The following is a 13,735-nucleotide window of genomic DNA, read 5'->3' on the forward strand; positions in this document are numbered from 1 at the left end:
AGGTTTTGCAACCCTTGCGCACGCTGGCATCTCTCTCTAGAAGTCCCTCTCCGAGGTGGGTTGGTGGGTCTCGCCACTGAGCTACCTTTGACTACCGAAGGAAAAGTCTTTGGATCCTGCGGGCACAAAGGCAGACACCGGTTTTATTAGTCTTGTTTTCTTTCAAGAGTTCAAGTTTGATGATGATGATAGTGAGATGGTGATGGTGATGATGGTGGTGATGGTGATGATGGTGATGGTGATGGTGGTGATGATGGTGGTGATGGTGATGATGATGATGGTGGTGATGGTGGTGATGTTGGTGATGATGATGGTGATGATGCTGATGGTGATAATGGTGATGGTGATGATGGTGATGATGGTGATGGTTATGATGATGGTGATGGTGATAATGGTGATGATGATGATGGTGATGGTGATAATGGTGATGATGGTGGTGACGATGATGATGGTGGTGATATTGATGATGATGATGGAGGGGTGTGGGGATTGAACCACACTCGGCGGTTCTTGACTTTGTCCTCTGCAATCACCCTAGTGGTGTTCAGGGACCCTCTGTGGTGCCAGTGATTGTAGGAGGTTTTCTGCATCAATGCCAGCCCCTCTCCTCGCCCTCTCCCTGAAGCCCCATGTCACCTTTCTCTCTGCGGTCTGTCAGTCTGTCTTGGGTGGCAGGGACTTCTGCAGGACTCCGGGAACCCCGCCTTCATGGGCACCGAGTGCAGAGGGCAGTGCCCTGCTCCAGGCTGGCACTTGAAATCACTCAGCCACGTGGTCACTTGCTTGGGGCCGTCACTTGTGCAGAACTCTGCATTGAGACCCCTGATAAGCCTCGGCCATCCATCCTGCTGAGCCGTGAGCTCCAGCCTCTGTGTCTGAGCCCCGTCCTTTACCCGGCGGCATGAGAGAAGCTCACCTAGTGTCTCTGCTGGCGTCTCTGCTGGCCCCACGGGCACGGCCCTGTTCACGGCTGTCTCTGTGGCCAGGCAGTGCGCGGATTGGCCCTCGACCCTTCCTTCTGTGACTCTGTGTGTGTGGGGGGGGAGGGTGACGGGGGCACACAGGGGATCGTTTTAGGATTTCAGAAGAAAATGGTCCCAACACTTCCTGTCCGCCCATCACGTGCCCTGGGGTCGGCTCATTTCTCATGCGGACATTTAGGACAGACCAGCTCGCCGGGTTTGAGCTGTGCTGGCCTCTGCAGGCTGCGTTCCAGCTCCCCGTGATGGTCTCTGGGTTAGCGGGCACCGCAGCACAGCCCAGACAGACCCGGCCCAGGGAGGCAGCCGCGGCCAGGGGCTCTGCTTCTGCCCCGCCCTGCCCCACTCCGGAATCCGGAATCCGTCCGCCCTTCGTGCACCGGAGCTGTCTCTCGGCGTCTAGCTGAGGAAGTGAGACCTTTTTTAAGTCTAAAAACCATCCTTATGATCATTAAAACAAACCAAAAAAAGGATTGCTTGGTTTTAGACTGAGTCTTAAATGTTGATATAGTGACACTCTCCTAGGAAATTTTTGTTTTGTTTGGGGGCCATACCTAGCAGTGCTCAGGGCTTACTCCTGGCTCAGCTCTCAGGATCACTCTTGGGAGGGGCCAGAGATATAGGACAGGGGCTGGAGCGACAGCAGAGCGGGGAGGGCCAACCAGGGTTCGATACCCAGCATCCCATATGGTCCTCTGAGCACGCCAGGATTAATTCCTGAGTGCAGAGCCAGGAGTAACCCCTGTGCATTGCTGGGTGTGACCCAAAAAGTAAAAAAAGAACAACAAATATATATATATATATACACACACACACACACACACACACACACACACACACACACACACACTCTCACACATATATATGGCTGGAGCGATAGCACAGTGAGTAGGGCTTTTGCCTTGCACGCCACCGACCTGGGTTTCGATTCCTCCACCCCTCTCCGAGAGCCCGGCAAGCTACCTGTTGTGTATTGGATATGCCAAAAACAGTAACAAGTCTCACAATGGAAACATTACTGGTGCCTGCTCAAGCAAATGGATGAGCAATGGGATGACAGTGATACAGTGATACTTATATGTGTGTGTGTTTGTATATGTATATATATATACATATATATATGAAAATACAACTTCTGTTGCTGCAAGATAAGTATTCCTGGCTTGTTTCTGTAGAAGAGCAAGAAGTGCTTCAGGATTTTGAAACAATTTATTGGATGATAATGACACTCTCTCACTTGTAGCAAACAGAATCAGAGACAACCCCCTAACTCAGTACAGAGTAGTGACCCGAAAAGCACACCTTCTGTTTGAACAGAGAATTTCTAGAAACACTCAAACACTTAAGCGTCCCTCCTCTGCCGGAGCGTGTTCACGGCCTCTGAGGGACTCCCCGGAATGAAAGGGGCAAGTGTGTACTATTTCCTATCCGTAAATTGTAACGTAAAAATTATAACATAAAATTATACTGTCATTGTCATCCCAATGCTCATCGATTTGCTCGAGCAGGCACCAGTAGCATCTCCATTGTGAGACTGGTTGTTACTGTTTTTGGCATATCCAGTATGCCACGGGGAGCTTGCCAGGCTCTGCCATGTGGGCAAGGTACTCTCAGTAGCTTGCCGGGCTCTCCGAGAGGGGTGGAGGAATCGAACCCGGGTTGGCCTCGTGCAAGGCAAACGCCCTACCTGCTGTGCTATAGCTCCAGCCCAATGTAAACTTATAACTTAAAAACTAATTATGGGGGCCGGAGCGATAGCACAGCGGGTAGGGCGTTTGCCTTGCACGCGGCCGACCCGGGTTCAATCCCCGGCATCCCATATGGTCCCTCAAGCACCGCCAGGAGTAATTCCTGAGTGCAAAGCCAGGAGTAACCCCTGAGCATCGCTGGGTGTGACCCAAAAAGCAAAAAAAAAAACAAAACCTAATTATGTACTATTTCCTATCCGTAACTTATGACAGCCGAGTTTATCGTACGTGGCATATAACAGCGAATCGAGGTGAACATGCTTAAGTTCCTTGCCCCACGCTCAGGACCAGACACGTTGGGCTTTGTTTTGTCTGACCTCTACGAGTTTGGGGGTCGAGCATCCTGGCACCCTGTTGCTGGTGTCATATAATATATCATTCAGGGCATTATGGCGCTTGCCTCACGTGTGACTGACCCTAGTTTGGTTCTTGGCCCCACGTGGTCCACTGAACATGACCAGGGGTCACCCCTGAACCTCAGGTGTGGCCCCAAACTCCATTCATTCCCCAAATTAAAGGGGAATTAATTCACAAAACAAGAAAGTTTGTTTCTCAGTGTTTTCCCGGGCCCCAGAACAGTTTTATTTGCTTCCCCGTGTCTCTCAGCTCTTGGGCCAGACCCACGGACACCGTCCCCAGGGGCTGGTGACCCGCACAGGAAGGAGGGGCCCAAGGCACGGCCACGCCTGTCGTTCCTCACTTCCCAGAGGAGACCATCTGGCTTGTGAAGGAAGGAGGGTGGGGTGCAAGGTGGGGTCTGGGCTGACTCACGGGCAGCTACAGGGAAGTGACCCCAGACCATCTTGTCTGATCACCGTGCCCAGGAAGGTTGGACTTTACCTGCCCTTTTCCCCCCCGGAGCAATTATTTCTCTCACAGGCGGTGCTGGGGCTCAAACCCAGAGCTGGGTGCGAGGTATGTGCTTCTCCGCCCAGCCCGGCCCCTCAGACCAGTGCTCACGTATTCGTGTGAAGAACAGAGACCTGGGGCCAGAGCAAGAGCACAGTGGGGAGGGCGCTGGCCTGGCACGCAGCTGACCCTGGTTCGACCCCCAGCATCCCTCCCATCTGGTCCCCCGAACCCGCCAGGAGTGACCTCTGAGTGCAGAGCAGGTAGTCGGTGCTGAGCACCTCCGGGTTTGGTTAAAAAATAAACAAAAAGCGGGGGCTGGAGTGATAGCACAGCGGGGAGGGCGTTTGCCTTGCATGCGGCAGACCCGGGTTCAATTCCCAGCTTCCCATAGGGTCCCCGAGCACCGCCAGGAGGAGGAATTCCTGAGTGCAGAGCCAGAAGTGACCACTGTGCATCACCGGGTGTGACCCAAAAAGGAAAAAACAGAAGTCTGGGACTTGTTCCTTAAAAAGAAATGTTCATGTAACTAAATTTCAAGGAAGAACTGAACGGAATTCTCTCAAGACGGGCCCGGCGGGGGCTGGAGCATAGCGGGTAGGGCATTTGCCTTGCACGCAGCCAACCTGGGTTCGAATCCCAGCATCCCATATGGTCCCCTGAGCACCGCCAGGAGTAATTCCTGAGTACAAAGCCAGGGGTGACCCCTGTGCATCGCCGGTGTGACCCAAAAAGCAAAAAAAAAAAAAAAAGATGGGCCCAGGGTATGAGCACTTGAGCCAGAGCAGGGGCCAGGATACGGCAGGGGGCCAGTAGGGGATTCTCTGTGTCGGGGACGGGGCGGGGTGCTACGAGAGGTTCAGCGGCCTGGGCTGTCACTGAGAAGGTTGTGGAGGGGCCACACCGGGTCCAGGGGTGACTCACGGGGCAGCGCTGGGGTCCTCAGGAGGCAGGGGCGGGGGGAGACGGGGCCCAGAGCCTGGGTGGTGGGTCCCCAAGGCTGCATGGGGGAGCAGGCAGAGGGCTGGCTCGGGGGGATCATCTCCGGGGCTGGGGCGGGCGTGGTGGGCGCAGAGGGGCCTCCCCAGGGTGACCGTGGAGGCCTCGTCCCCCCCCATGGGCATCCCTTGTCCAAGCAGGGGGGAACGTTCCGGCCTCCTCTCCTGCTGCAGGGGCCGGCCCGGCCTCCCTTCCTGCTGCTCCCCACCTGCCTCACCCCTGCACAGGCTATGGGGACTCGGGGGCTGCAGATCCCCATCTGTGTGTCTCCTCAGGTCACCTGGGCCACATCGGCCCCCTCGCGTTGCCCCCAGCCGATAAGGGCCTGCGTCTTCTCAGAGAGCCTGCTCAGAGCCCAGCCGAGCTGCCCAGGCACGGGGTGGGGCGGGGAGGGGCCGGGAGGGGGGCCCTGGGCTGGGTCTGTGCTCGAAGAGGACAGGTGGGGGTGAAGCTGGGGGGCACGTGAAGAGCCGGGTCTGCCTGGGGGGTGCGTAGAGCCGTGTCTGGGGAGATGCACCCCGGAGACGCAGAAAGCAGTGTGTGTGTGGGGGTGGGGGGTGCAGGCAAGGACCACATTCACCCCTCCCCGCGTCCCTCCTGCTGGATCCCCAGGAGGCCCGTGGGCACCCCAGTTCCTGGTGGGAGCTGTGGCCTAAGGCGGGCGGGGGGCTGCTCTCTGGGGAGCCTTGAAGGGATGCGTGCAACACTGCTCAGGGGCAGCCTGGTGCACTGGGGGTCTCCCGGGCACAGCGTGGGACTCGTCTGTACTGGAAGGGGACCCGGCTGTGGCCACCCATCTGCCGTGACCTGTGTCCCCGCCCGCCTTCCCCAGGGATGGAACCTGGGGCCCCACGCACGCAAGGCTGAGCTCGACCCTCCCAGAGCACGCCTGGGCCTGGGCTGACGCTTGCAGCCCCGGCGCCCACTGGCCTGGCGAGGTCTGGCCTGGCGAGGTCTGGCCCCCCCGCCCCCAGGCCTTGCCAGCACTGACCCAGCCCTTCTGGAGACCTCGGTTCCCGGCACCGCCCTTGGCGTCTCTCGGCTTCTCGGCCGGTGCCTTGGTCCGACTGTGCTCACAGACCCGCCGGGCGGCACCTCCAGGCCGGCTGAGTCAGGGCGGCCGCCCTCCTTTCCATGCGGGTTTCTATGGCGATAGACACCAGGGGCACAAAACAAGGTGCGCTCAGAGACGGCTCCCCGTGCCCGCCCGCCCAGCTCTGTTTGTCCAACCCCAGTTTCCATGGCAACCGAGGCGGAAAAGGTCAGACAGTGCGCACACCAACATTTTTCTCTTATCTCTCTCTCTCTCTCTCCCTCTCTCTCTGTGCCCCTAAATACCAAAGCCGGGCATGGCTCTTTCCTGTCTTCTCAGATGGAGGGTGCGTGCGGCGTGCGGGGTGGGGGCCCCTACAGTCCAGGCTTTGAGATGAGGCACGTTGTTGCTTGGATCGGATCAGTCCTCAGACGGAAGTGCCCTCTTGCACGTTACAGTTCTTGTGTCTTGGTTTGTTTTTGATTTGGCGGCCACCCCTGGCGATGCTCAGGGTTTGCTCCTGGCTCTGCACTCAGGAATCACTCCTGGTGGGCTCGGGGACTCTATGGGATGCCGGGATCAAATCCAGGGAGGCCGCGTGCAAGAAAAGTGCCCACACCCTCTCTCTGGCCCTATCATTACAGCTCTTATCTGGGGCGGGAGAGATCGTAGTGTGAGTAGGGCACTTGCCTGGCACACAGCCAACCCACGTTCAGTCCGTGGCACCCCATCTGGTATCCTGAGTACCACCAGGAGTGATCCCCAGGCACCGATGTGTACATTCCCTCACCCCCAAAATAATTCTTTTTTTGGGTCACACCCGGCAATGCACAGGGTTACCGCCTGGCTTTGCACTCAGGAATTACTCCTGGCGATGCTCAGGGGACCCTATAGGATGCTGGGAATCGAACCCGGGTCAGCTGCGTGTAACGCAAACGCCCTACCCACTGTGCTATTGCTCCAGCCCCCAAAATAATTCCTTACTTAATGAGAAAATCAGTTTCTGCTTCCCTTGTTCGATCCCACAGATGGGATTCCGAGAGAGCAGCCAGGTAGCGGCTGACAGCGACGGGGCCTGTCCAGGACACAGCAGGGGGCGGCCAGGGAGCTGGTGCAGAGGGCAGCACACATGTCTGCCTGCGAGAACCAGGGTTCGAGTCTCCGCTCCGCGAGGGGTCCTGAGCATCCCTGGGAGTGGCACCCCCAAACACACACACACACTCACACACACACACACACACTTACACTCACACACACACACTCATACACACACACTCTCACACACACACACACACACACACACACATGAGCTGCTAGGCAGAATGGGTTCGAGTTAAGCCCGGTGTGCAGTAAGAGTAGACGGTGTCGGCCGTTCCTCTGCAGGAGAGCAGGGGGGTCACGAGAAATAGAAAGAGGCCGAGAGCAGAGCGGGACTGGGCATCTCCAGGAAGCTCGCGCAGAACTAGTTCAGAATCAGTTCAGCCGCCACCAGACCCGTCATCACCCTGCTCTCACGCTGGATTCAGAGTGTGTGTGCGCGTGTGCATGTGTGTGCAGGTGCACATGCATGTATATGTGTGCGTGTGTGTGTGTGCACACTATTCACGCTGCCCTTTGTTCTCCACGCGTGACCTGTGTGTGTCCCTGGGGCAGGGCCGTGCCAGCCTTATTCTCCAGGGCACCCCCCCTACCTCCCAGCATGTGGCCCGAGTGGGGTGTTGGCGGGGTGGGGGCACGCTCCCGCTGACCGTGTGAGAGTCCTGGAGTGCAGAATTCCTCCCGCGGTGGGCCCCGGGGCGTCTCCTGGCGTTTCCATACTGCTGAGTGCCAGCTCAGGGCCGGGCCAGGGTGTGGTGTGGGGGGACGCAGATCCTAGAGGTTCACGGAGCTGAACTCTCCCCAGCACACGACCCGGTGGCTGGGTGGACATGGGGTCAGCCACGCACAAGCCCAGCCCCCGTGAGTGACCACGGCCAGCCACGCCACGGCCACCCGGGGGAAGCAGCAACAAAGGCCTCTGACCACGACCAGAGGACAGTGAGCCAAGGACAGTTCCGTATCTTAAGACTGGGAAGAACCCGGGGCTGGAGTGATAGTACAGCGGGTAGGGCGTTTGCCTTGCACGTGGCCGACCCGGGTTTGATTCCCAGCATCCCATATGGTTCCCCGAGCACCGCCAGGGGTGATTCCTGAGTGCAGAGCCAGGAGTGACCCCTGAGCATCGCTGGGTGTGACCCGAAAAGCAAAAAAAAAAAAGGGAAGAACCCGGGGCCGGAGCCATAGTGTAGCAGGGAGGGTGTTTCTCTTACATGTTGCCGGCCCAGGTTCGATCCCCGACATCCCATAGGGTCCCCCGAGCACTGCCAGGAGTGATTCCTGAGTGCATGAGCCAGGAGTGACCCCTGTGCATCACTGGGTGTGACCCGAAAAGCAAAAAAAAAAAAGGGAAGAACCCGGGGCCGGAGCCATAGTGTAGCAGGGAGGGTGTTTCTCTTACATGTTGCCGGCCCAGGTTCGATCCCCGACATCCCATAGGGTCCCCCGAGCACTGCCAGGAGTGATTCCGAAGTGCAGAGCCAGGAGTGACCCCTGAGCATCGCCACGTGTGGCCCCCAAACAAACAAAACCAACCAACAAACCTATTACAAGCGTTGCTGATAAATGTACGCAGGAGAGGGGCAGACACGGGGCCGCCCAGGCGCGAGGCCCTTCCAGAAGCACCGGAGAGGAGACCAGAGGAGCGAGAGGCAGCGGGGGTGGAGCAGCAGGGCCAGACGGAGCCCGCCAGACTCACCCCTGCAGCTAGTGCGGGCATGAAACTGGGGCGCACAGGAAGAACAAGCTCCCCGCAAGCTACGGATGCCGAGACCACGTGGTCTAGGCGGAAGCGACACACAGCCCAAGTGGACACAAATTCCCGGTCCTGACGCTGTGTCGACCACAAAACTTCCCATTTGTGACAGGGCAGCTCCAGGGCGGGGGCCTCGCCTTCCCTATTTCATTAAACCGAGGGGCCCGGGTGGGCTCCCGCCAGCCTGAGCTGCCCTCCCGCCCCGCGGCAAATCCCACAGGACCGGCTGCCTCGACCCGCCGGTGGGGGCGGCGCCGTGAAGTTCCCCAAAGGGCGCAGGAGGACGTCCCACGGCTGTGGGTTCAGGCCGAGAGTGACCGCTTCCCAGGGGGCGAGAAGCAGCGGCTAAGAAACACCTTCAGTTCCGCCAACAGGACGTGGGGCGAGGATTCTTGGCACCGCGTGGGTAGAGGCCGGAGGCGCCGCTTGCCTGCTTCCCGGCACGGGGCGGCCCCGCCGGAGTGGGGTCCGGCTTTCTGAGTTCCTCTTTACCTGCTGGGTGTGAAACCACAGCCGTCTCAGCCCGCCACCCGCTGTGCATGGGGGTGGCGGGGGGGGCTTTCCCGAGCCCCTTTCCTCCAGGCTGGGCCTGGCTGCCGGCCAGAGGAAGGGGCAGAAGTGAGACCCTCTCGGAACTCGGGCCTGCCCGCCCCTCGCCTGCCCTGGTGGACCGGCTCCCTCTCTCGGGGACGGGCTTGTGTGTGGCTGATCGTGGTCACTGTGGGGGCTGGGCTGTGCAGGGCTGGCCATGGCCATGGTCGCTCCTGGGGGCTGGGTGTTCGCACACGTGGCAGTTGCCTCCTTCTGGGTGCTTGTTCAGTCGCGGGGGCTTGCCGGGGGCCATGCTCACTACCCAGTGCTCATACATCTGTTTACCCCCCGCGGTGCTGAGGGAGTGTCAGACAGTAGGACACAGGCTGCGGCACTGAGGCTCGGACTCTCAGCCCGGTGCTTGCTCGGCTGGGACTTTAGACCCGAGCGTCCCCCTGGGTCTCCCCTTCAGTCCTGAAGCCTCCTTCGGAGGGCGGCGGCCTCTCCATCAGCAGCTTCTCCTCGGTGCCTTTGAAGGCGCCATTCTGTCATCTTCTGGCTTCCGTCCTGTCTGTGTTTCCTGCCTGTGTCCGCGGCTCGGCTGCTGGGACGCTGGCGGTTTGTCTCGGGGGGTTGTTCTGTAGAGTTCACTGTGACTCCTGGGCTAGAGGGGACACACACCACATCTGGGCTGAGGTGGGCTGCGGGTGGGGGTGGAGGGGTGGTCCCTGGAACAGCAGGACCTGGAGGGGTGAAGAAAAGGGGTCAGGGCGGGATTGAGCAGACACCCTCGGCCTTGGGAGGGACCTTGGCTTTGTCCTGAGAGGGGAGGAAAGTGAGAGGGAGGCGGAGAAGGGGCGTCCTTGTTCCATCCAGTGACCCTCAGGCCGCAGCCTTGCTTAGCGGGGACAGAGGACAGGGACTGAGCTGGGCGGGCAGGGGGTGGGGGAGCCTGTGACCTCCGGAATTCCCAGGCTGAGGGGGCATTTGAACTGAGCCAAATTTCTCCTGGCATGGGGGCTGGAGCGATAGCACAGCGGGTAGGGCGTTTGCCTTGCACGCGGCCAACCCAGGTTCGATTCCCAGCATCCCGTATGGTCCCCCCGAGTACTGCCAGGAGTATTTCCTGAGTGCATGAGCCAGGAGTAGCCCATGAGCATCACTGGGTGTGACCCAAAAAGAAAAAAAAATGTTGACAAATTTCTCCTGGCCTTGCCACACCCAGCATGGTGTGCACAGGCCTGTGGAGGGGAGAGGGGTCGTGGTTCTGCCACACCCAGCATGGCGACTTTTGCTGGACTCACTGCCCGCCAGGGGCTAACGCCCTCCCTGCTCGCTGCAGATTGAGAGCCCTCAGTGGGCTGAGGTCCAGCAGCTGCCCGTGGCCCTGAGACTGCCCGTGCTCTGGGATGGGCCCTTGTCCTTCTGGGGCTGGACAGAACAGCAGGGAGGGCGCTCGCCTGGCTCAGCAGCCCGTAGAGTTTCCTGAGCCCCATCAGGAGTGATGCCCAGCACACAGGGCCCGGAATAACCCCTGAGCGTTGCCACGGTGACACCCCCCTGAGGTGCCCACTGAGGCGTGGCTCCATGCTGCTGGTGGGCACCTGTGGGCTGCCCACGCCATTCAGATGTGGTCTGAGGGTCCCCTGAGCCCCCAGTCTCTGCAGCGCACCGAGAACCCTGTTTAGAGTGATTTGGGGTTGCCCCCTGCTCTCCCCCTCACCCAGCTTTCTACACACTTCTGGGGGAGGGAGTTTGGGGCTGTTCTGGGGATCAACACAGGCATTCATCACCACCCACACGCACACACATGCACACAAGCACGCATGCACACACACACATGCACCCCTGATTCTGCAGTCTCCAGGAGACAGCCGCTGGCCCCTTTGGGCTGGCTTCCACGGAGCCCCTGGAAATGGCCGGAAGGAGCAGGGGATTGAGGGATGGGCGCATCTGGGCAGACGCTCAGAGCCGAGTAGCAGCGTCCCCCCTGCCCGCCAGCCGGGCTGGCCACCCCCCTCCACTCACCTGGGTGGACCCCACTCCCCGCCCCCAGCTCCCCACCACCCGGGGTTTTGTAAAAGGGCGAGATTTCCAAAGCAGCCTCCTGAGGTGTCTCAGATTTAAGCGGCGCTCGGAGGCGGCCCCTGAGTGCGGGCGGGAAGCACACTCGATCCGTCCCCGTCCTGTTAGACGCCGAGAACATTCTGCCCGGGCCTTATCTCCGCCAGCATCTGCGTTTCCAAATGCATTTCGTGGTCAACCTGCGTTTTGTTTTCAGGCCAGCGGGTTAGAATCTGGTTTGTCAGGAGTATTAGGTGTCCAAAGCCTCCAGTTCAGGACCTTGTCGTGTCAGAGGTGACCCGGCCTCTCGGGGGGGAGCCGCGCATTCGGACATTCCCCCAGGTAATGGCTTACTCGGGGCCCAGCCCTGGTAACCGGACACGCCCCGCACCCGGACATAAAGAGCAGCAGCAGTGCCCGTAAGAGCCCTCCCCACAAAGGCATCCGAAACCCACCCTCGCCAGGCATTTATTCCCCGAGCATTTCCTCCTCGTCACCTCGCGTCGCCAAGCCTGTGTCCCGGTGCCAAGCTCATGTGGGCGGCCCCAGGGGGGTCAGGGCCCGCGTCCCCGTGGGGGGTGGAATGGGCTTAGGAGGCTCAGGGCGGGCCTGCAGTGCCCCATCCTTGCAGAGATTCTTGTTTCGTTTGTTTTGTTTGGGGGCCACGCCGGGCAGTGCTCAGGGGTCACTCCTGGTGGTGCTCAGGGACCCTGAGGGGTGCTGGGGGATCAAACGGCTTGGTCACATGTACATGCCCCTCCCCCCATGCTGTCGCTCCAGCCCCTTCCTCATGCCGGAGGTTCTGACATGAGTTTCACACCCCGGCCTGCCTGTGAGGAGCTGGCGGGCTGCGTCACCGTCCCCGTCTCCGTCCCCGCTGCCAGGCCACCTCCCAGGGACGCTCAGGCCGGGGACCGAGGGGGCGGCGGAGCTGCGCCTGCCCTGCCCGTCTCCACGAGTCCGCACATGTGCTGGGCTGTTTGTTTGGGGGCCAGGCCGGGCAGTGCTCAGGGCTCCCTCCTGGCTCTGGCTCTGGGGTCGCTCCTGACGGGACCTGGGGAATCCTCTGAGGATGCCGAGGCTCGAACCCAGCTCGACCCGGTGCAAGGCCAGTGCCGTCCCCACGGCACTCTCGCCCCGGGAGCTGGAGCAGCGTGGCCGGCAGGTTTCCTGGCGCGTCCAGAGGCTTCTCCTGGCCCACGTGCCCGGCGGCCTGGAGACGGGGGAGGGGAGGCGGCCGCTGGGCTCCTGCCCTTCCTTCCCTAAGCCCCCACCACGCCGCCCTCTGCTCCCAGTGACGTCAGTGTCATCAGGAGACAGACAGGCTGGGAAGTGGCCCGGGGCCGAGTCAGAGGCTCTGGCCTGGGTCCCCACACCCTGTGCTCCCCCCCACCCCACTTCCCCCAACCCCGCTCCCCCCCCCGCCCCCGCAGTGGCCTGGGAGGAGGAGGACAGAGGTGTGTTTGTAGCCGCCCCGCTTCCCATAGTCAGGGAACCTCAGAAATGTCGGTGCTGGGTGGGGGGGGTGGGGAGGACAGCGGGTTCCTTTCGCGCCCCTCGGCCCTCTGGCCACCAAAACGGCTGGAGCCCGTTAGGTCGAACTGACTTTTATTTGTTGGGTTTTTGGGTTTTTGGTTTTGGTCTTGGGGCCACGCCCGGCCGTGCACCGGGGTTATTCCTGGCTCTGAGCTCAAGGATTTCTTTTTTTTTTTTTTTTTTTTGCTTTTTTTGGGTCACTCCCGGCAATGCACAGGGGTTACTCCTGGCTCTGCACTCAGGAATTACCCCTGTTGATGCTCAGGGGACCACATGGGATGCTGGGAATTGAACCCAGGTCGGCCGCGTGCAAGGCAAACGCCCTACCCGCTGTACTATCGCTCCAGCCCCTGAGCTCAAGGATTTCTCCGGCCCAGGACTAAACCCGACCTACTGTACTATGTTTTTATTTGTCTATTTCTTTATTGGGCAGGGAGAGCTGAGGGACGTGGGGTTGGGCCTCACCCGGCAGTGCTCAGGGCTGATTCTTGTCTCGTCTCTGTGCTCAGAGATCACTCCTGCTGGACTCAGGGAACCCTGTGGGTTGCCGGGTCGGCCGCACACAGGGCCGAGGCCCGCCCTGTCCAGCGGCCTTGCTGAGAGTCGCCAGGAGCAGCCCCGGGGCCCCTGGGCACCACTGCGGAGGCTCCCAGATAAACGAGGAATACTGAAGTTTTTGTTGGTCTGTTTGGGGAGATACCCAGCGGTGTTCAGGGCTCACTCCCAGCAGGTCTTGGGGGCCCTGGTGATGCTGGGGCTCGAACCCGGGTCTCCCGCGTGCAAAGCCTAAGTCAGCAGGTTCATTGTCTCACCCGTCCATTCCCTCCTTGGGCTGGGGGTCACGCCATGGCTGTGGATGTACACGCATGCTTGTGGGGGTCACACCCCCTAGATGGGGGGGTAATGGCCGGGCTGCCTGGGAGGGCACACCCCTCTCTGCCACGGAGCACCGGGCACGGCCATGGCACCCAGAGGCCCAGGCAGCAGCCTCGACAGGGTCGCACCCGGGACCCTGGGTCCAGCTCACAGCCTCACGCTGGCCTTGGGCGAGCCCGGGCAGGGGCGGACGCCGGCTTCCTCCAGGCTCTGCGCTGAGCGGTCCCTCCCGGTGGACTTGGGGGACCACGTGGGGTGCTGGGGATCG

The 13,735-nt window shown here is 60.4% G+C and overlaps 1 protein-coding gene across 3 annotated transcripts in view; it reads left to right on the plus strand.

The window, feature by feature from the left end:
* ARMC9 (armadillo repeat containing 9) overlaps nt 1–13,735 on the plus strand; it is an 82,497-nt gene that overhangs the window by 49,002 nt on the left and 19,760 nt on the right. The gene's annotated exons all lie outside the window — the stretch shown is intronic.

This window comes from Sorex araneus, chromosome X (genome assembly GCF_027595985.1).
Source record: "Sorex araneus isolate mSorAra2 chromosome X, mSorAra2.pri, whole genome shotgun sequence".
Lineage (NCBI taxonomy): Eukaryota > Metazoa > Chordata > Mammalia > Eulipotyphla > Soricidae > Sorex > Sorex araneus.